This window comes from Ixodes scapularis, unplaced genomic scaffold (assembly GCF_016920785.2).
Source record: "Ixodes scapularis isolate PalLabHiFi unplaced genomic scaffold, ASM1692078v2 PGA_scaffold1__304_contigs__length_218370807, whole genome shotgun sequence".
NCBI classification, from domain to species: Eukaryota; Metazoa; Arthropoda; class Arachnida; order Ixodida; family Ixodidae; genus Ixodes; species Ixodes scapularis.
The window spans coordinates 204,273,279-204,295,768 of NW_024609846.1; positions in this window are offsets into that span (position 1 = coordinate 204,273,279).

A 22,490-nucleotide genomic window follows, 5' to 3' on the forward strand; every position below is an offset into this window, starting at 1 on the left:
CACCGACCCGCAGCCCTCTCCCTCTTTCATTCGGGAGCGATAGGAAGACACCTGGGGTAAACTTTTTTCCCTTCGCCGCTTTTCCCGTTTTTATCGGATTTTCGTCTTTTCATTATTTTCTTTTTCTGTCCTGTATTCCCTCTTTCAGGCGGCGAGGGGCGAACCGTCTAGGACGGAAGAGGTATTCGTGTGGCCAGTAATGCACCCCCGAGGGTTTTGGGGCAGGAGCAGCGAGCCTGGGATCGGAAGATGTTTGCAATGTTTTGCTCTTTGTTGTGTTTTGTGGCTGTTGTTGTGTTTGCGTTCGAGGTGCGTGCCTCGGTGGTGGGGGCGAGTTCGCGAGTTTTGGGGGGAGGAGAGGGCCCTGGGATCAAGACGCGTAGCCCCAGCCAAATCAGCGGAACGGGGTCGGTGGTTTTTGCGTGTTTGTTGCGCGTTTCCATGTGCACGTGCGTGTTTGGGCGGGGAGGATTTAGATCAGTGAGAGAAGGGAGGGGTGCTGCTTTTTTTATGCTCTACATCTGAGTATATTTTGGTACCACGAGTTTCGAGTGAGAAATGTCGGATATTATGTGTCAGTCGGATTGATTTCGGTATTCGGTTAACCGTGCCGTGGGATGTAGAGAGTTCGACGAATACCTTCCTAATAGACCCTTTCCGATATTCAGTCTGGCCACTTTGATCACTATCATCATCTGTGGAACGGCATATATGTGCCATACCAATGGCGGCCTTCTAGTGACTGATAAAGGAAGACGTTGAAGATGCTCCTAAGCGGATCTTGCGAGGCCTGTACATTCGGGGGGTCAGTACGACGCGACCTAGGAATGGAACACAAGAGCTACGTAAGCGTTTATTTCTAATAGCTCAGATTCAGTCAATCTGTGGGCGGCACACAATCGCCTTTAAAGCACTTCGGTGTATAGAATTTTTCTCGAGGCATCCGAGTGGGTTGAAACTTTGTTCTGAAGGCAGGTTCTTGGTCACCATCGAACTGAAAGTGATCGAGGAAGATCTCACACTAAACAATTCCTCGCGTGTCGTTGACTTGCTAAAGTGACGGTGCCGATACAAGTTAATTTCCGCCATTGATATGGCAAAACCTAAAGTGCTTTACAAACCACCAGATGGCACTGAATTTCGGAAAGGGTCTATTCTGTTTTATCACTCATTATAGAATGTTTGAAACGTTCTTTGACTTCTACTTAACGTAAGTGTAAGTACTGAATTAAGTTGAGGCACAGGTCGATGGTAAACCGATGGTGTAAAACGAACAAGCGCACTATAAAGTTCCTGAAAAACAAAAAGCAAAAAAACATTAAACTTGAGCTGTGCGCCGGTTACGAATTTTAAGTCATTAATCGGCGACCGTCACTCACACAAATAACGGGTTAATCTGTCTGACTAGGAGCCTGATAGGGTTTTTAAATATTGCGATCTTGTAAATACAACCTATGCATTGAGGGAACACAACTGCTGGGATAAAGTTCGATGGCCTCCGCGATGCAGAATTAGTAGGTTTTTATTGAAATCTTTCTATTTACTTGTTTTGCTGACGTACATTCGATGGAAATAGTAGAAAAAAGGTAAACAAAAAGGTCTTTCAAATTTTCTACTGGCGTCAAGTTTTCTGTTTTGTTCCGAAATACACACTAAGTAACTGGAAGCTTCGAGCTACGCGTAATTTACCAAAAAAGATTATTTGACTCACCAAACGCCTAAAGTAATGTTCCCTTTTATTAATTCATCTCGCTATCCCTCATAAAATTAGTACCTCAAGTTCGTTAATACGATCATTAACGAAAAAACACCATAGAGTAAATATTTCAATCTTTCATCCGCGCATCGATATGTTTAAGGCCTTTCCCCGAACCCTATAATGTTGGAACTTATCATCCGACGCCACGTCCGTATTACTGGACCAATTTCTGAAAAACATGAATTGCTATGTCTCGTTTAATTAGATCTGCTTTATTTGCTCCGATTTTGTTTGGTGTCATTCTTATATTTCCGGCTGCTGAAATACCCCCGACGAAGCAGCAGTATGCCTAGAAAACGACTGCGACCTTTATCTCCAAGGATTTAAAATGCTTAAATTGCAATCTTTAAGGAACTATCGTTTTGATTTGTTTCCAATACATGAAGCAGCCGTTTCGGAGAATGGAGAACGTATTCCTCATAAATCGACGTAACGTCACGCTGCCAAGTCGTGGTGTCACGAGATACTATGACGTCACGTGACATGTCGTCATGTCACATAACGGTGTGAACTGGTGCAGAATTATTCACCAATTCCATTTCCCGTTACATTTAGCGTGTAACTTTATGAGCGGGCGCACATACGCGGACTGACACATTAACCGGGTGAAGGGGCTTGCATTAACACGTTTCATGCCTAACTAAATTACAAAAAAAGAAAAAAAAAAAAGAAAACAACTAGACAGCGAACTTTAAAGGAGCAGCGGTGTACCTTACGGATCCCCGATCTGCCTCATCCAGACATGGACATGTTACCGCCAACAGAGTAACCAAATGACGTTGCTCGTTACTCACGTAAAAAGTAACTATGTTACTCATTACTGACATTCAAGTGGAACGCGTTAGCTCAGCTTGAAATTAACGCATAATTTCATTAACCTAATCTCCTTAACCTCAATGTGTCATTTTTATAAACCAGTAGCTGTTTCCAATGTTTGTCGATGTTAATAAGTCCTCGTTTTTAACACGTTAATTCATGGATGACCGTGGCTATACTGGCATACCTTGTACACATTTTTTTATGTTCTATATAGTGTTTTCTTGTCATAACAATTACAGGCGCGAACTTGGGTGAGAACTAGGATGGGTGCTGAACACGTTCCCTTCCGGAAGTTAATACTCTGATTCGTTGCTTTAACATTAAATATTATTAACGAAGACACGCTACTCGCTCTTTCTCTTAAAAATCTGACTAAGCCGTTACCTCGTTACCGGAAAATTAATAAGGCATAAGGAACTTTTAAAATGTTGGTCACTCGAGCGCTTCAAATTTTATAGGTGCTTGGAGATGTATTTTTGTCGTCCTTTATTCTTTTAACGTAATTAAAGCTTTTTTTTTTTCCTTTTTTCTAACACAGAAAGTTACGGAAACGAGAAGTGAAAAGATAAATACTTGCGGTGGAATTAAGAGAAACAACAACAAAACGACGTTCACGAAGGAGCGCGTGCGGATGCTCGTTCGTTACGTATTTTTGTATTGTGTAAAGCCTGCAGAATGCATCCAGAAGTTAAACACTGCCATGGGCGATAAAGCCTCTACCCTCTGAATGATTACCAGGCGGTTGAATAATTTTTCAATTGGAGATTTTTGTGTGGTGGACGCCTAGCGTGAATGTCGCCAAAAAACGGCCACCCACGATGAAAATATGTCGGCTGCGAAGGCGGCGGTTGAAGAAGATGCTCGTGTTAAGGCTGAACACCATGGGACGAATATGCTTCGAAAAATCGACGAATTTTGAGCGGCGGCATTTGATTTGCGCGAGGAATCAGCACAGTGGCTGCTACGTCGCGCGCAAATCGAGCGTGCCGTCGGGCGACGTTCGTCAGTTATTCGTCGCATAATACGCTTCATGGAGTTCAGCCTTTACGCTGGAGAATTTGAACATACTCCTTGATATAGATGCCTCGTCAATTTGGAAAAGTTTGACTCAGGACCTTGGTTCAAAAAATCTGCCAAATGGGATCGCTCACACGTGAGATATTTTGCTGCCAGTGCCTCCAAAGATTCGAGGAAGGCAAATCTTCTGCTTGGAAGTAAATAGTGACTGGTGATGAAATTCGGTTTTCCAATAGAGACTTTGAAATAAAGTCTAAATCATGGTGTGGTCAAAGAAAAGAGCGCCGCCACCGAAGAAATTTCGCCACGAATGATCAGCTGGCAGAACAATGGATGCCATTTTCTTCAGATTTGAGGGAGATGTAGCGTCCGTCCTCCTTGAGGGAAGCGAACCGTGAACTCTGAGTGATACACAGAAGTGTGCCTGATAAAAATGTTCGAGAACTACCTGGAGGTCGCCGCAAGAAGGATCTGCGTCGTCACACGTCTGGCAGAGCGTTGAACTTCCTCGCTGATTCTGGAATTGATAAATCCACACGCCTACTCCCCTGTCATGACGTCTTGTGACTTGATTATTCCCCAAACTGAAGTAACCTCTTTGTAGGCAAATGTTTAAAGCGAGAGACGACCAAATTTCAATAATTCTGGAGCAACTTTCTCTCCTGAAACCGGATGCTTTCCAACATTGTTTCGACCGTGGGATTCATCGAATGAAAGAGTGTTTCGAGGTGGCTAGCGATTGCGTTGAACATAGCTGGAGTGAACCTCTGTGATTTAAATATGGTGAATAAAACGTTTCCTGGAATTTTCAGAGCAGCTGCAGCATAATAAGTTTTTTCTCGACCGGACTTTTGAAAAAACCATACTTGTAACGTGTTTCGTACAAGTCCGGCCTTAGCGCGCGGTGGAAAACAGAACACAACTTTATGAGAAGCAAAAATTCGAAGTTAACCAGTCAACGCATTATATAGGATATAGTAATATTTGTATACATTTTCTTATAATGGGTTGTCACTCAGGCATTGGTATTTCGGTCACTGAATTCCTGATGTTCATTTTTGCAGCAAGGACGGTGATACCTGTGACAACCCCATGAAAGTGCGATTAATCGGTTAAAGACACACTCAGTTGGCCATTAGTGTATCTAAAGGTTATTAAGGTGGCCTCCGACCGCTTTTTGAGCTACCCAAGTTAAAACACATTATCAAAATACACAGACATTACTCTTCCCAGCACGCTATGTATTATATCTAAATTCATAATAGCTAGTGAGAAAACGACAAATGAATGTTATGTAATAACCAACAATCATATTTCTGCACGCCCTCCAGCGGGCTCACGTTATAAGTTGTATAACTTGGAAGTCGAGCAAGCGAACCAAAAACAATAGTTTGCCCGTTTTAATGATGTTCTTTTGTTGGCGTAAGCTTATCCTGCAGTCATTTCTTTCATTTCACAATAATATTGTTAGGGCCCCCAAAGCAGGAATAAAAATAAAACCGAGACCATAAAAAAAACAAAAAAACTATACACTGACCTGACAGTTTTACTGTCAGAACAAACTATGTAAACATTATAAAATTTAAAAATGGAGTGCAGAAAAACAACGAAACTTGGAAGCTCGTTCCACACATCTATCACCCATACAAAGAAAAAATTCTTTAAAAGTACTTATGTGGGCATTAACGGCGGCGAGTATTTTTTGGATTATTTAATCGCACGGAATAGTACCCTTTGGCTTTAAGTATTGATAACTGTCCTGTTCAAACCACCAAAGTTATTCTAACTTCTGGAACATGCTTTACGGCCCCCATATTACAGCATTTGACGTCACGTTTTGAGTGTTGTCAGTAGAACCTTTCAGCCTCTCAGATCAAATTTTAAACTCCAATGACTTCGCAAAAAAATTACTGTGACTTGTAATTTTTGTTTGAGCTAAGATGCGTTTAATAATGTTCATTGTGAGTGCCGGTTATTTACCAATAGAGGCTATTCTTGTTGACTCTATCGTTATAGTTAATATTTTAGGCGGGCTGTAATTTTCTTTTTCTTCAGAAGTGGACGGCAGAAATACTAAGTTCCTGGAAAGCATCAAGTTATATTCCTCCTTTATTCTTGCCAAATTATTTTAACAGTCACTCCAAGACGGCGACACACCCTGGGACTGGAAAGTGGAGAAGGTGGTCCCTATTCCAAAAGCTGGTGAGAAACACTCTCCCGCCAAAACTATCGCCCCATTTCGTTAACAAGCATCCCATGTAAACTTCTAGAGCACATACTAATTTCCCACCTTGTAATTGTTTTTAGAAATTAATCTTTTTTTTCAATCTAGTCCAGCACGGATTTTATAAATCACTGTCATGTGATTGATTGTATTGTTCACTCACGACATTCATTATATCGTTGACCAAGGCTCCCTGGTGGACTGCATCTTCTTGGATTTTACTAAGGCGTTAGATAAAGTATGTCATAAACCCTTACTACTGAAACTTACTAAACTTAACATTGACCTCAACGTTCTTGCATGAATTCAATCTTTTCTTACTAATCATTCGCAATTTTTAACAGTTAATAATGAAAACTCTTCACTTGTGTCAGTAAACTCTAGTGTCCCCCGGGAGTCTGTTTTAGGCCTCTTACTAATCGTAATTTATATTAACGACCTACCAGTTACTGTTTTCATCTGTCTGTTTCTTTGCTGACGATTGTGTAATATACCGTGAAATCCCAAGTAACTATGACATTTCCACTCTCCAGTCTGATATTACCTCTGTGTCCCATTGGTGTGAGTTGTGGTTAATGAAACTAAACGCTAGTAAATGTAAACACATGACAGTATCCCGCAAACCCAATGAGAGTCCTTTCTAATACCTTGATGGCAACTTCTTAAAACAAGTGATATCATACAAATATCTTGGTGTTCACTTAACATTTAACCTTTCATGGAAACCCCATATTCAGTATATTACTAAGCGTGCTAACAGCATCCTGGGTTACCGAAAACGCATTTTTTCCAAGGCGCCTGTTTTGCTTAAATTGGTCCTCTACAAAATATTAATACAGACTCCTACGCAAGGAATACATGTAACTGATTACTTGTAATCAATTACATTTTATTGTAACATTTTAACGATTCAATTACTTTCTTTTTACGGTAACGTCCTCTGTAATTCAATTACTATTTTCCTGTAATCAATGACAAGTGATAAATGATATTTTTTTGGAAGGGCTAAAATATTGAGTTGAGTCTGTTTACATAAAAATGGCTCTCTCTCTTTCTGCCCCTGCGTCACTCGTCTATGTTGCACAAGCGTTAAACAATTTTTTGACCCCTAAAAAGACAAAAAAAAACAACAACAACAACAACAACAACAAGATACCAACGGATTAGAATGCCAACGCCCTGAGCGACGTTTTAACCGTCGAGCTGTCGAGAATGCCTCGTTACCTGTGTACGGGTTGTTACGATCCGGGCTCGACGCAGCATAGACGAGTGCGTGCTGCACTGACTTCATCTAGTAACGTAAAAAGTGACGTGAAAAGTAATCGATTACTTTATGGTGATATTTAAATTACCTTTGTTATGCAGTACTTGATTACTGTAATCACTTCTAATTTTGAGTAATGTAATTGTAATTGTAATCTGTTACCTTTCTTCAGTAACTCGTAGAAGACTGCATTAATAACATGCAGCCTTCATCTGGAATCCCGGCAGGGCTGCCAACCAACCAGAGGAAAATTTCCCAGATTAAGGTAATATTCAGGTATACGTAGTAATAAGGGAAATCTTGCTAGTTTGGGGGAAATTTTGGGCACCGTATATATCTGGAATTTTATAGGCAATTATGACTTCATTTCGAGGTAAAAATGAACTTTAGCAGCTTTGGCTACATTTAAGTTATTCTCTCCAGCCGGTTGGCGGTTTGTTGTGCGACCATCTGGAAACACCGAGGAGCAATCGAACAACTCTTTTTCGGCAAAATCAATTTTTATCCGTTTTCATCGCCCCCGTGAAAACTATGAAGCAAGAGATCAGCCAAGTGGGAGCTTCTTAAAAAGCCGCTATGACTTCTCGAAAAAAAAAAAAAAAGCTTGAGTACAAGAAGAAATACTGCGATGCCTGGAGATACACAGTTACCACGACTAACAGTATTTCGTGAAGTGCCATGCACGAAATGTTAGTTACTGTGTGTCGCGTTCCTTGTGTCCGAGCTTGAGAACTCTCGCCTGTGTTACACATTTTCTTTTGGGCTGACTATTATAAAAATCGTTATGAAATTATTAAGCAGTACCATGTTCTGATAGCGTGCGTAACATCTAGGGCGAAGATAGGGTTTCATCCGTCAGCTTGAATCTCTCGCGGAAACACTTCCTCTCGCCAGATTTGCTTTGGACAAGGTTTTGGCCCGATAAGCTCATTTTTGCGAAACGTATGCAAGGCGTAAAGGCTACATAATATATCTCTTATCGTAAAAATGGAAGTGATGCAAAAAACAATAAATATATATTATGTAATTTTTGGGGCAAGCAAGGGACATATTGGCAGAAATAGGGAAATATCCGGCGTTAGCTAGGGAAAATCGGACCTTCCACGCTGGCAGCCCTGGATCCCGTTTACATTACCCTCGTCACTGCTATAAAATCCATTTAAAAAAGATGAGCCCGTTTCATTCTATCGACCTATTAACGCACCGCCAGGGTCTCGTCAATTAAAAATATTTTTATTTACCATCTCTTTCACTTCGCCGTAAAATTTCACGCTTATGCCTTTTCCATAAAAGTCTTTTTTCTTCATAATCCCTATTACGTGACTATTTCATAACTCGCCCCTATTACATATCGTCTGGTGTTGATCCTCAGCACAAAGTAGGAGTCACAAGCTCATTAACCAATACATTTCATTCATCTTTTCTACCACGCACAGCTGAAGAATGGAACCACCTTTCCGCTTTGATTGCTGCCATATCTGACCCTAAACGTTTTCGAAGTGCCATTATTAACCATTTTTTGCGCTGACTTCTGACCTGTTTGTTTCACTCATTATAATCTGTTTACTGTATTGCTGATTTGTTACATTTTCCTTACCTTTTTATACACTCTCCCCCTCTCTAAGGCCTTCGGTCCCTCAGGGCACAATAAATAAATAAATAAATTCACAATTTATCAAATCCGAATAACCGATGGACCCAGCAGAATCAAAATTCTGCTGGGTCCATCGGTTAGTCGAAGTAATGTCAGAGCTCTAAAACAAGCGCAACCCACTAACTCGACACTAAGAACATTTCACTTCAAACGTACCATAAAAAGAGCGCTACAGCCAGACTTTACGAATGAGTTTGTTTGTCTCACCAGTGTGGGCAATAAAATTATACTTGTGCGTGTGACACTTGACTTCAGGGATATCATAATTTTTTCCTTGAAACACCGAAAATCAGTAGCAGTTTTTTTGTCACGCTCAGGCTGAACAAAGCGGGTAACAGAATACCGAACCGACAGTACACGTGTGTCTTGGGGCACGTTCGATTTGCGAATGGCAGCTCCTCTTTCGTGATAACGCGTTTTCGGTACTTGCGATAGAGTGATTTTGATGTACGCTACAGGACCTACTAGCGCTAGTTTTCCGCGTCAAATTTAAACCGATAGCAACCAGTCTGAAGTTTAATTCCTGTAGTACATTTGATAAAAGAAGTGGGTGCATTTTTTTTGTGCCTGATTATAAAAACAAATATTAAAAAAAATTACGTAATAAATACGAAGGTCATCTTTTTTAGTCCCGATCAATTGGGTAAAAAAAATACGAGAGCGATGATTTTTTAAAAAATATACATGAAGTGCTGATATACACTCAAGCTACTCATCCACATAACCACCGCGCATATTTAGGCAATTATTGTGACATGCTACAAAGTTCTAAATTCTCCCCCCTAAACAACAACAAAAAAATGTTGCCATTTGAATTTTTAAATATTTTATCACGAATTCACGAGAATATCAGTCGTCACAGGCATTCCTTTCTGACTCTCAGGATGAAGGACTGCTGTTCGTCCTTCCCAGAGCTTCATGCAGTTTACTTTATACAAATTACACATGTGTGGCGCGTGACGGTCTCGCTGATGCAAGATGGAATAACTGCGAAACCGGGCGGCAACTCTGTTGGTGGAGGGCATTCAAAAGCCTGTGCGACATCATAATAACTTCAATATGAGCGGTATTTCTTTCGAGAAGTACCTAGAATGTGTATATACATTCTGTGTATATTGCTCAATTTTTCGTAATTTGTTTTTGCTTAGTTTAGTGGAACGGCAAAATATTTTCAAAATTTTGTCTAAAGACAAATACAAGATATTTTGTAAAAATATAATTCCTTCAATTCAAATTACAAATTTGATAAAAATATTTAAAAACAAGATTCAAATACAGCGAGAGTATTTGATCATATTAAAATACTTTTGGAAATTTTTCTCTATAGTTTACAAATCTTAGCCTCCAATTTAAACCCGGAGAAAAAAAGACCGTGCCAAAATAAACGGCGGAGGCTACATACATCAAGAGGTGAGTGCTCAAAAAAGAAACTTGCATACTGTCAAGGGTTGTGACCAAAGGAACAATAAATAAACAGGAATAAATAAACGTTTAATCGAGCGAACTCGTGCCCAAAACTAAAAGGAAATCGAAGACAACAAGACAGCGTCGCGGGCGTTGAAGACAGTGTAAAAAATGAAAGCCGTTTACGAATCCCTGTAACGCCGAATTGGAGCGCAGCTCTTGAGGAGGAGTAGGGAAGTTTACTGAGGGGAGGTCACGTGACTTCGGGGGGAGGGGGGTCACGTGACCTCGGAGTGGTAACGTGACCTCGGGTTGGTCACGTGACCTTGGGGTGTCACGTGACTTGGGGAGTCACGTGACTTTGGGTGTCACGTGACCTTGGGGGTCACGTGACTTTGAGGGGGGTCACATTACCTGCGAAGTCACGTGACCTCGGGGGTCACGTGACCCTGAGGGGGGTCGCGTGACCTCGGGGTGGTCACGTGACCTCGGGGTGGTCACGTGACCTCGGGGTGGTCACGTGACCTCGGGGTGGTCACGTGACCTCGGGGTGGTCACGTGACCTCGAGTGGGAGGGTCACGTGACCCTAGGGGAGGGGTCACGTGACCTCGGGGGGGGTCACGTGACCGGTGGGTCACGTGATTTTCAGGGGTGTCACGTGACCTTTTGGGTCAGGTGACTTGGGGAGTCACGTGTCTTTGGGTGTCACGTGACCCTGGGGGAGAGGTCACGTGACCTCTGGGGGTCACGTGACCTTGGGATGACCTTGGGGGTCACGTGACCTTGGGATGACCGTGGTTACGCCGACGGCGACGCCGCTCAAGCCGGGAACGGGCCCCTAAGAGCTGCGCTGTAACACAGCAGGATCGAACGCTGGGGCGAGAACCACTGTGTAAGTGGCCCTTTCTTTTGTGTGCATGAAAGCTTTATAGTGATTGTTTTGAGAGTGTGCTGTTTCCTTGTCAGTCATGAACAACCAACTCGCCCGAACCTCCGTTTTAACACTCCGACTCGCCACGCGGAGCAAGTTTTGCACTCGTGTGGGCTTCTGGAATATTCGGCGTGCAACGTTCGGCGTGTAGAACATTCGTAACCCGATCAGAAGACAATGTTCTCGAACTTACGAGAACGCCAAGATGAAAGAATAAATAAAAGAGCCTTCCGCACCCTGGAATCGAACCTGGTACCTCCGCGCGACAGCTAAGCGCAGTAACAATTCGGCCACGTACGTGTTCGCTCGGTGACGCGCGTGGCAGTATATAAAAACAAAATTTGACTGTCACAAGATAAGGGGGTACAACATTAAAAAAATGTATTCTGTGTGAGTCTCATTTCAAAGGCTCAGTTGAAGTAACAAAGGCTTTTCAAACATCTCCTTAATGCGACGTTTTAAAAAAAAAAAAAATTAGATCACTCAACCAAAAATAAATACCAGTTCAATCGTCGTTGTTCTCTTCCTTTTTATCTTTAATGTTAGTTGAGCACAAACCGTGCAGCAAGTTTCGTGCACCCACTCCCGTCGCGAAGAGTGACCGAAATGTGAACAGTGTCCAAAAGTTTACTTGGGCAGTACTTAAGTACAAGTATTATAAGGACTAAATTTTTAGTATTTATCTGGAGTTAACAAATATATTATTTAACGTGTATTGAAAGGGGAGAGGAGCTCCGGCGAAACATTTGTGGCATCGACTTTTATGCACCTTTCACCATGCTTTAAGTATCCGCATCTGGGAATGTCTACGAAACATCTCATCAAAATAAGCATTTGCTTTTAAGGGGGCGCATTTTGAAGTTTACGCGTACACCTACGAATCGCTGGGCGTAACTCTCCTTGCAACAGGGGTGCTCGTGACGTCAAAGGCATCCGAGAGCAGACGACTCTCTCTCCTCCACGGCGTTGTGCGTTGTAGTAATAGTGAGCGTCTATGGTTTGCCAGATTGTGTCTGGTTTAGCCCTTAGGCTATTTGCAGCAAGCGATGGAGGGTGCGGAGGATTGGCGGTGTACGGCGGGGTGCAATAACACCACGAAGAAATGCAGCACAGTGACATTTCATCGGTTTCCGACCGAGAAGTCTCTGTGACGGAAGGGGGTCCGAGTAGTATGACGCGAACGCTGGCGAACGCTGGCGCTTACCTCGTGCTAGAAAACAGGTTGAACCGTGCTAGCAAACAAAGTGTTCCATGCCATTCTGCGTCTGAAGCGACATCTCGGTCATATGTCGGCGGACTGCGAACGAAGCCGCCATGTGTGGTCCCCTCGAAGGCGATGCGGCTGATCAAATGCAAATAGTGATTAGTTTGAAATCTCGTGCTGAAAATCTGATTAGATTTGTTGGTCATTGCTTGACTCGGAAAAGGTTGTTGATGAATCGTACACCATTATTTCGCACGTACGATCCTGACGGCCTTTTGACTGCATCTGACACTGGATGAAACAAGCTCAAGCTGCCCATGTGCTGATGTCAAGGTTACCAGGCGAGCTCAGGTACGGAACTGTCCATGGACGCTGCTTGCACAAACAGTACCCCCCCCCCCCCCCTCCCCAGGCTCGCCTCCCGCCATTCGACGCGCCACCGGTTTGGGAGTGACTGTTATGGTAGCTGTAGTGCAATTTTATGGAATGTATACGTTTTGATGCACAGCGCCTACAAATGGCTTTTTCCCGCACTCTATGAAATTCACTGTTTTGCAACGACAGTCTAGATGAAGCTTTAAACTATGGGAGGTGGACTGAGATGAGTGGGGGGGGAGGGGGGATTTATTTATTTAACCCTAAAGGTCCTTTAGGGCTTTACATAAGGGGAACGTGATACAAGAATTGGTACGACTAAACCAAGTGGCCACAAAAATAGACAAATAAAAAAATAAAGGTACAAAGCATTTGGCTAAATTTTGGCCTTCGAATATAAGATATAAAAAATGATGGCGCATAATGAAAACATGTACATCAGAAACAAGGCACTGACAACAAATATTGCAGGAATACAATACTATTCAAGGTTTAACTAGTTTAGAGCGGAGACAAAAGACTGATGGTCACTAATGGAGGCAATTTCTCTGGAGAGGCTGTTCCAGTCCGATATAGCGAGGAGTAGTGGAGAGTTTTTAAACGTGTTGGTTCGTGCAAATATGGGGTTCATTTTGAAAGGGTGATCTAAGCGGGACGATATATGGTGAGCCAGTAGTAGGGAAAAGTTCCTAAAAGGCGAGGGACTGTAATCAAGTTTATGAATAAATTATAATCATTCGAGATTCTTTCTTGTATGAAGAGGTGAGAAGTTAAGTCTAAGTTTTAAACTGCTTACACTTGTGAATTGGAAGTAGTCGCAAGCTATAAATCTAGCAGCTTTGTTTTGAATAGATAAAATTTTATCTGCCAGATATGTTTATTGAGGGTGCCAGATGACTGATGCATACTCAAGCTGAGATCTGGCAAGGGCAGTGTAAACAAGAAGTTTTGTATCTGAGTTTGCTTGGAACAATATTCGTTTGAGAAAGCCAAGAGTTCGCGACGCCTTGTTAGCGATGTGTTTAATGTGAAGATTCCACGTTAAGTCAGATGAGAAATGAACGCCAAGATATTTAAAGGATGAAACATTTTCAACGACGTCACTACCGATGAAGTACGTGTGAGGGGTGAGATGTCGTGTGGAGGTGAAGATCATAGCTTTTGTTTTATGTGCATTTATTTTCATCAGCCACGTGTTAAACCAATTTCAAAACTGTGTCAGAGTCACCTTGTAAAATTGTACAATCGTGAGGGTCCATGACGGGACGGTACATGACGTAGTCATCCGCGAATAGACGAGCGCAAAATTTAATTTTAGAGTGAAGATAATTTATGTACATAAGAAAAAGCACAGGACCCAGTACAAACCCCTGTGGGACACCTGACGTGACGGGAAGAGGGAGGAGGGGCGTTTACCAATCGCAACTGATTGGCGTCTGTTTGTCAAAATGTCATTTAAAAACACCTCTGAATAAGTTTAGTTTAGTCAGCTTATATGTCAGCCGTTTATGTGGTACACGATCAAACGCTTTCGTGAAGTCAATAAAAATAACATCGACGTGCGTGGACAGGTGAACAGAATGATGAAGGTTTTTTAACAACTCGAACAGCTGCGTCTCACATGAACGTCCACCAAGAAAGCCGGGCTGGTTAATAAAGAAGTTGATTAGTAGTTAGGCGGGTCATGATTTGTGACGATATAACGCGTTCTAGAAGTTTACATAAAACACAGGTCGGTCTGTAGTTATTAAACAAATTTTTATCCCCCGTCTTAAATATAGGAACAACATGGGCAAATTTCCGATCGTCTGATAATTTACCCATGGAGAGTGATTGTCGGAACAGCCTTCCCAGAGGAGAACCGGAAATTTATTTGGTTAGCTTTATGAACCTTGTGGATATGCCATCTGGGCCAAGGCTAGAGTTAGTGGGAAATCGATCAATGGCACATATAACCCCCTAGGTAGAAATTACAATATCTTCCATATTGCTTTCAACTGGCATTTTGATATAGTCGAATCTAAAAGAACACCCTCATCAGTAAAAACACTGCTGAAAAACTTGTTGAAGTGGTCGGCCAACTGAGATTCTCCAAGTAAGGTGTCAACAGAACCCAAGCACGGAAGCACACTTGCAGGCTGTGGGTTTACAACGCTCCAAAATTTCTTCGTGTGTGACCGTAGCATATTCGAGACATCAACGTCACAGAAGCTCTGCTTAGACTTTTTTTTTTCATCAATTTATTGCAGCATGATACGAGGTCCAATCGCGGTACAAGTAAGAGCTTTTCGCTCGCTTATAGAAACGGTTTTTTCCCCGGGATACTTCGTATAATTTTGGATGTAAACCATGTGCAAGCTAAAAAAGGTGCAATGTTTAAAACATAAATGCAGGCAGCCTGAGTCTCTACCAGTTTGTTGCGAAACAACATTCAGTTTTCATTTACAGAACGTTCATCAAACCCACCCAAGAAAAAAATAAACATAGACAATCTTGACATCAAAGATTCCCCATCTGCCCTCTTGTAATAAAAAATTTCATTCCCTAAAATATCACACTTTGCAACGTATAAAAAGAGGGCACAATGTACTACACGGTGATCACTAATTTCGTCAATACCACTAAGCTACGTGTGCTCAGGCTGCGTTGTAAAGATTAAATCCAACGCAGCACCTCTACATGTAGGGGTTGTGACAACCTCCTCTACTTTGATATAACTCGCCATCTCAAGAACTTTTACGCATTCCCTCTTGTTTGTAGAGCAGATAGAAACTTCATATGGTGTGCAGTTTGTACCAGGGTAGATAAAAACACCTTCCAGGAATATAGGAGTGTTAGAGAACTTTGACGGTAAATCGTCTACAATCCCTGTTAAGTGGTCAATAAACTGTGCCCGGAGTTCGGCAGTCGGTAGCACACTCCGACTAAACACCTTTGAAAGCTTCTTCCGATTGTAACCCACAGAATCTCAAGCGCTGTATGAACCGGAATAAATGACGAGGAGATGCACTTTCTTGTGGCGATCATAACCCCTCCCCTGGAGTAAGACCGGTCCTTTTGATAGACTGAAAACAGGTCTGCAAATGTCAACTCTGAATTTGCTATGTCTGAGCTGCGCCATGTCTCAGGTCCCAAAATTGCATCAGCGGAACGCGTATCGATAAAAGAGAACAAGTCATCCTGTTTCGGTGTTAGACTGCGAAAGTTGGCGACAAGAAAGGACATGTCTGACCAACCATCTCAGGGGGACTCGATTCGAAAAGGCTGCCGATTGGTTATGTTCGAAGAGTGATGATTTTGACAGGACACGACCTGCTCGTTGATAGGATCACTTTGTAAACCGCATTGTTAAGAAGAAGTTTGTCGGAGGAGAGCCAATATCTGCTTTCGCCTTAATTCGCCCTTGCGAAGTACCTCAGCTGCTTGCGGATGAGTTACATTTTAGGTTGCCAATATCCAAAGAGATGGTATTGTGGCGGATCTAATCACCTAAAATGCAACTTACACCCTCCATCAGATGGACATATGCAGTCGCCAACTGGCCTTGAGTTCAAAAACCATAAATTTATGTCCTTAAATGTTCTTTTTTTTTCTTTCGTTAATTTTTTTTTCTTTTTTGCTGCTGATGAGAAATTGTTATTTATTTTGTTTGGAAGCGACCTCAGGAGCAATGGCAACAACTGTACCTTAAACATAAAGCTAAAAAAAAAAACAAATTGAGGAGCTGTTTCCTGTGGGTTTTCATATAAACGTCAGATTGATTCCTATTTTGCTTTGCTCGAGTATTACAGCAAATAAAACCTTCTCAGTTTCCAAACAGTTTAAGCTCTTTTGTCCTAGTATGACGGGGTTTATATATTTTCTTTTAAAAACTTTCCGGCAGTTAAGGATTGCAGTGAATTTATTTTCATACTGTTTTCAGTGATTGGGTGGATCCAATAATCAATTTCTTACTTTTAAAAAGGCAACCAGTCAAAACCAAATGACTCTTTTTGAGGTAAAGTTCCGTTAATAATATATCTGATTTATATTTACCTTAAAAACAAAAAAACTGATATATTAAGTTTTTGTTATATTTTTGGTTTATTTTATGGTTGAGCTATAACAGTTATGTTGCATTAATTTAGTGTAAAACAATTTTGACTTTTTTTCCTGTCGCCTAGTGCTTGCCGGCAACCTGAAATGTGAGAAAAAAGTCGATTACCCCCACCGAAAGCAGGCTAATAAAGAATAATAAAGCTCACCTAAACTGCATGATTCGAACGTCTATTGTCCAGTTAATCAAAGTTTCATCGTACTTTTCCTTAGATTAACATTTCTCACTTCTTGAACGGTCCGACATTTCCTTCAGAAAGCACAAACTGCTTGCGATAATGATACGAAGTATCATCGACAGATGCGATAGGGCGAAACGTCTTTGAAGGTCATCTCTCCAACAAAATGGGCACTGCATATTCAGGAGTGTGGGATGCTATTCCAGTCGGGTCCCATCGGTGTTCAGATATGTAGGCGTTACTGGCACAGAAACAGACAGAGCGCGCGAAGCGACCGTTTAGAATATATCCGCCGTGCCGATAAAATGTGCCAGACATGATCGAGAAATTAAATTTCTTAGGCATAGTAACGCGCGGGTGCATCGTTGTCACTGCTCCTCAAAACGACGACGAGTTGAAGAGTTATGAAACTTCGTCCCCACGGGACACGATGCATAACTATCGAAACGCTTAACGACGCAGCAGTTCATACTGTCCAGCCGGCGGAACCCCACCTCTCCGACCTTAGTGCGCACACGCAGCGTGGTTTCGTTCCGCTGGGGTACTCACAAACTACCTTCAATAACGGCCGCGCGGGGTCGCCTCAGTTGACAAACTCCGCATTGCGTAGCCGCTCTGCGGAAAGCCATCCCGCTCCGTTCGCGCGAGCGTGGTAGCGCTGTCGTCGCGGCCCGTCTAAAGCCCGCTCGGTCCGCAACGGCGGCCAAGCTCTAGGCAAGCTCGGGACGCTGGCTCTTCATTGCGAAATCAGGCTGTCGGCGGCGTGTTTTCCGCCCTTACGCATTTTTTTTTAGAGCGCAGCTCTTAGGTGCCCATTTCCGGCTTGAGCGGCGTCGGCGTCGCCGTCGCCGTCGGCGTAACCAAGGTCATCCCAAGGTCACGTGACTCCCAGGACACGTCACGTGACCCCCGAGGTCACGTGACCCCCAAGGTCACGTGATCCCTCCCAAGGTCACGTGACCCCCAAGGTCTCGTGACCCCCGAGGTCACGTGACCCCCCGAGATCACGTGGCCCTCCAGGTCACGCGGCACCCCTCCCCGAGGTCACGTGACCCCCCTCCCCCCCCCCCCCCCCCGAGGTCAGGTGACCCCCCGGAGCATATTAAAGAATGAGGGGAGGAGGAGGAGAAGGAGGAGGAGGGGTCTACCCTTCCCTCAGCACCCTTCCCTCCTCCTCCTCAAGAGCTGCGCTCCAATTCGGCGTTACAGGGAGTTGTAAACGGCTTTCACTTTTTTAAGAAATGGACTCCGAAAGTAGATTCTGCTGCAGCCACATGATTGTAAATATGCACGCTTACGATTTTTTCGATTTCTGGACGGTATAACGCAAAGAATAGGAGCGTAGGTGCCTGGTTGGGGATCGAGCTTCTTAGTGCGATTTCCCGCTCGTATGATATTAAAGTAAAGCGGGATTTATGTCATAGTTGATGTCTCTCATATACACCAAGTCATGTTCACAAACAAACCGGAACGCCCCTAGCGGACGCCACTGGCGCCGAGCATGCGCGGTGGGGGTGTGGGCAAGAAGCTCGCCGTCGCCCATAAACAAACCATTGGAATAGGATGTTGTCGGCGTCGGTGTGGAGTCCCTGCGCTCTTTTTTGCGTTCGAATTGTTGATTATATGCTTCTTGGCGATGTCTGACAACTTGAGCGGTGTTAACGAAATTACCGAGGCTCGTTACACCACAAAACTTCGCGTGAATAATCTGACATGTGGCGATTCATTCCCCAGTATGTACGCTAAAGCCTGATTCGCATGATGCGATTTCGCTCGCAATTTTCAGTCGTGACGCCGCTCGGGCTGCAAAAGCGTGAACCGTAGCTGAGATGGTCGACGTCGATACTGAAAATCGCAAGCAGAATCGGACCAAGTGAATTAGGGATAACAAGTCGGTGATGGTCACTGGTAACAATCATCAACATCTCCTTGTATCTACTGTTTACATCGAGCCTGCTTACCAACCTTCAAATTTAAGTCTTTTGAGGCCTGCGCTTACTTCTTATCGCAAGTACCGGGTCAACATTTGGTGTACGGGCCGGCGTCGTCTAATAAAGCAGACGACAAGCAGAAACGTTTGAAAGAGCAGACGACAGTTGGAACGATTAGGCGGCCGTTTGAACTTGAAGAAGCACTGAACGTAGTCCGCAGGTGGTCCGCACTACTTGACAGTTTTCTGGCGTTCATGTTGGAACAAAACAAATAATTCTGATGACCACACGTATCCGTGAATTCAACCCAAAGTGCTTCCCGCCCAAGCAATCGTTGTCCGACGGCGTCTGCTTTTCTCTTTTCACGGCACATACCCAGATTCCCGGACGAACCGAGCACGTGAAAAATGACCTTCAAACCTTTCTCGACACTTTTAGTACGGCCCCAGTCGCGGCGTTTTTACGAGAAGACAGTTTTTTGTCTCCTTTAAAACAACGCATGAATACACGTCTGGCATGGGGACTTCTGCCCACAGCTCCAGACCGGAAGTGCGACCGACGCGCCACCACCGCGTTGTGACGTCACAGAGTTGAGTTCGTGTATACGTCTATGACCAGCATCCTCAATCAGGAGCTTGCATGCGAGGTCAGCGCCGTATTCAGTTCTCCATCAACGCTCCCACATATTTGTCACTGGACAACTAACAAAATAAGTTTTCTACCCTTCATTTGTTGCCACAATAAATCTTCGGCAGGGCTAAAATTGTAAATAAATACTGTGCAACGTTTATTTATTTTTCACTGAAAAAAATTGTGACCAGAATGCAAAACACCGATCCTGAAAATACCTGTAGCTGGCGATCACAGGACCCGAGCTTTCTTGTTTGCTACTGCTACGTTCTCCGTCATTTTTCGATTCGTGTCTCTCGCGCAGAAGTGCATTCGCGTTACAACAAAGAAAAATTTGGGTAGCGAAGTTTTCACAGTGGTCTTTGCACCTCAGTCTCCCTATGTCTCATTTTCAGCGGTTCAGTGAAATACTTTTTTTCGCTGAGCTTGTCAACTTCGCCGATATAGTGACGTTGAGGGACGCTGTAGAAATCAAATATGGTGGTCACGAGGGAGATCGATTCGCAGTGGGCATAGTAGTCCAGTAAAACCGACATGTTTTACGACACAAAAAAATTGACTTTAAAGTTTCGTTAGTTCACTTTTTTTTAAAATGCACGGGCAGGTAATCAAACGTCTGAGAGCACCTGGAAGGTGCAGGTCACGGAAAAATAAGGATGAAAACAATCGGCACCGGTGCGGTCGAAAGGAGGATAGTTTCGTTGTGGAAACTGTCGTTCGGCAAGATCGACCAGTGGTCCGACACAGAGTGTGGCGCAATGGACAGTCGATATTTATGACGCACGCAAAGCTCGAACATCTGAGAACACCCACCGGCCCACTGGTTCCGCAACGTAATAGTCGCGACCACATTGATACTCCGCTATTCAGCAGTACGCTCGTGTCATAGAGACGAAACAAGGCACCAGTGCGCTAAACAAGATTGATTTAATGTTGTGAGCGTTGATCGCCAACAAACATTGCAGTAGAAGAGGACAAGCGGTAGGAGACATATAGCGAGACGAGCGAACGAACCTTGACCAATGCCCTCTTTGAGTAAGTGCCACTCAATTAACGTTGGGAAACGACGAGCGAACGAACGAACCAGGCGAGCGGGCTCTCTTCACAGCAAGTCAGTGAACGTGGTAAAACATTCTGTTTACGCGCATGGCTTAATTCAGTCGCTACATTGGTATCCTGCAAATACGAACAGGTCTACGGAACCCCCGAATCATTCGCATACACTTTGCTCAATACCATTAATCATTTTGTGCATTACGGACGGCAGCACCCGTCCGAAAATTGCAATTATACGTAATCATTTTACAAGAATATAAAAATTACAATCTCTAAATTTCTAAAATTTTATTTGACATCAAGCAACATAATTTTAAAACGCAGCGTTTTTTTGTATTGTTTTTGTTTTTTGATGCTATACTTAGTATCGAGCAAACTCAAGACGCAGCAGCGACAACTCAGTCGTTACTTCGACCGTTTCTCCACTCATAATGCACAATATAAAAAAGATCCTTAATAAAACAACATTGACGGTCGCGAATTGCATTTGCAGAAAGAGACCGGCTAAAAAGGTTACGGGCTAAAGCAATGGAACAGTAACTATACGCCCACGCATTAAGACTACGGTGCCTCGAACGCGCCTCCGGCTTGAGTGTTTGGCGTCCTATTCCTCCTGTGCAGCAAAAGTCATCCCGAAGTGGAACAAAATGACGACATAAAAGCCGGAGTATCATGCTGTCAGATTTCGCCGCGATCCTGACGGTTGGGCGCAGAAGTTCCGGCCAAAAGTACGAGTCAAAGCGACCGTCGCTGTCGTCGCGGTGTTCCAACTCCTGGAAGCCAGAGCTTCCGTGAACTGTGAAACTAAAGAGCGACGTGTAGCAGAACAAGCGTCTGCCACACACATCACCGCTGCTGGCACCACTTTTATTGCCCGCGGTAAACCACTGACCTCTATGATAGGGGACTAGATGGCGCATAGTCGCTCTCCAAGCAGGGTGCATGTGAAGACACCGGAAGCTTGATGCTTGTCCTGGAAGTCGAACCTCTGCTGGGCTTCCTAGTGCATTCAGTCGATGTTTTGGTCCGTACGTTCCGGTGTCTTCGAGTGGGCTTTCATAATCATGCTCCGATTTAAATCCCGAAAGTCAGGCATTTGAACTTGGGATATATGCACACTTGATAAACTAGATTCTCAAAACGTTTACGCTGAATGGCTTCTCATGAGACTTCTTCGATCTGCACGCGCTCTTACTGCGCTACAAGCAGGCTCTCTTGAGGTGAGAAGCGGAAATCCAGCGCCCTCGACGCTTTCCAAACCAGCACTTGGAAGGGTTAAAAAGCCTGCCAGGTGCTACTTCCGGGACAAGCCGCTTACTTTCAGTGGCTTCATACCTGTTTGCTGAATGCGCCATCCAGCCCCCTATAATAAAGATCAGTGCGGTAAACACACCAGTAGAAGAAGCTTCCAAGCACCATACTGAACCCCCGATTCAGATTCCGTAGTACACGCAGTGTACTTATATTTGTTATATCCCAAATTTGGCAACATTTAAACCACCTTGTTTCGAGAACTAATCTTCAAAATTTATAAACCATTTTCGAGGTAACAACAACAAACAACATGGCGGCTTCCGGTTGCCATTTGCATTTCCGGTAACTAAATGTTGCGCGTGTTTTTTTTTTTTTTTTTTTTATGGAGCTTTTGCGATTTTAAGCGCGTATTGTTGGAGTTTGACTCCGATTGATTCAGCTCGTTTCGGGCTGAATTACGCAGCTCAGGTTGGTACCCGTAAGTAACCTCACCCGAGACGGCGCATCGTTTTACTACATTCTGTGGAGTTCTACAGTTTTACGGCGATGTACGACCGTGAATAATGACCGATACACGCAGCCGTGCTTGACTACGGTGTGGTGACTTACTACAGCCAGTTGCCGGAACGTGCGTGTTTTATATGCCGCGTGCAAGGCTACCACGCTTTATATAAATATGGGATCCCGGTGGCT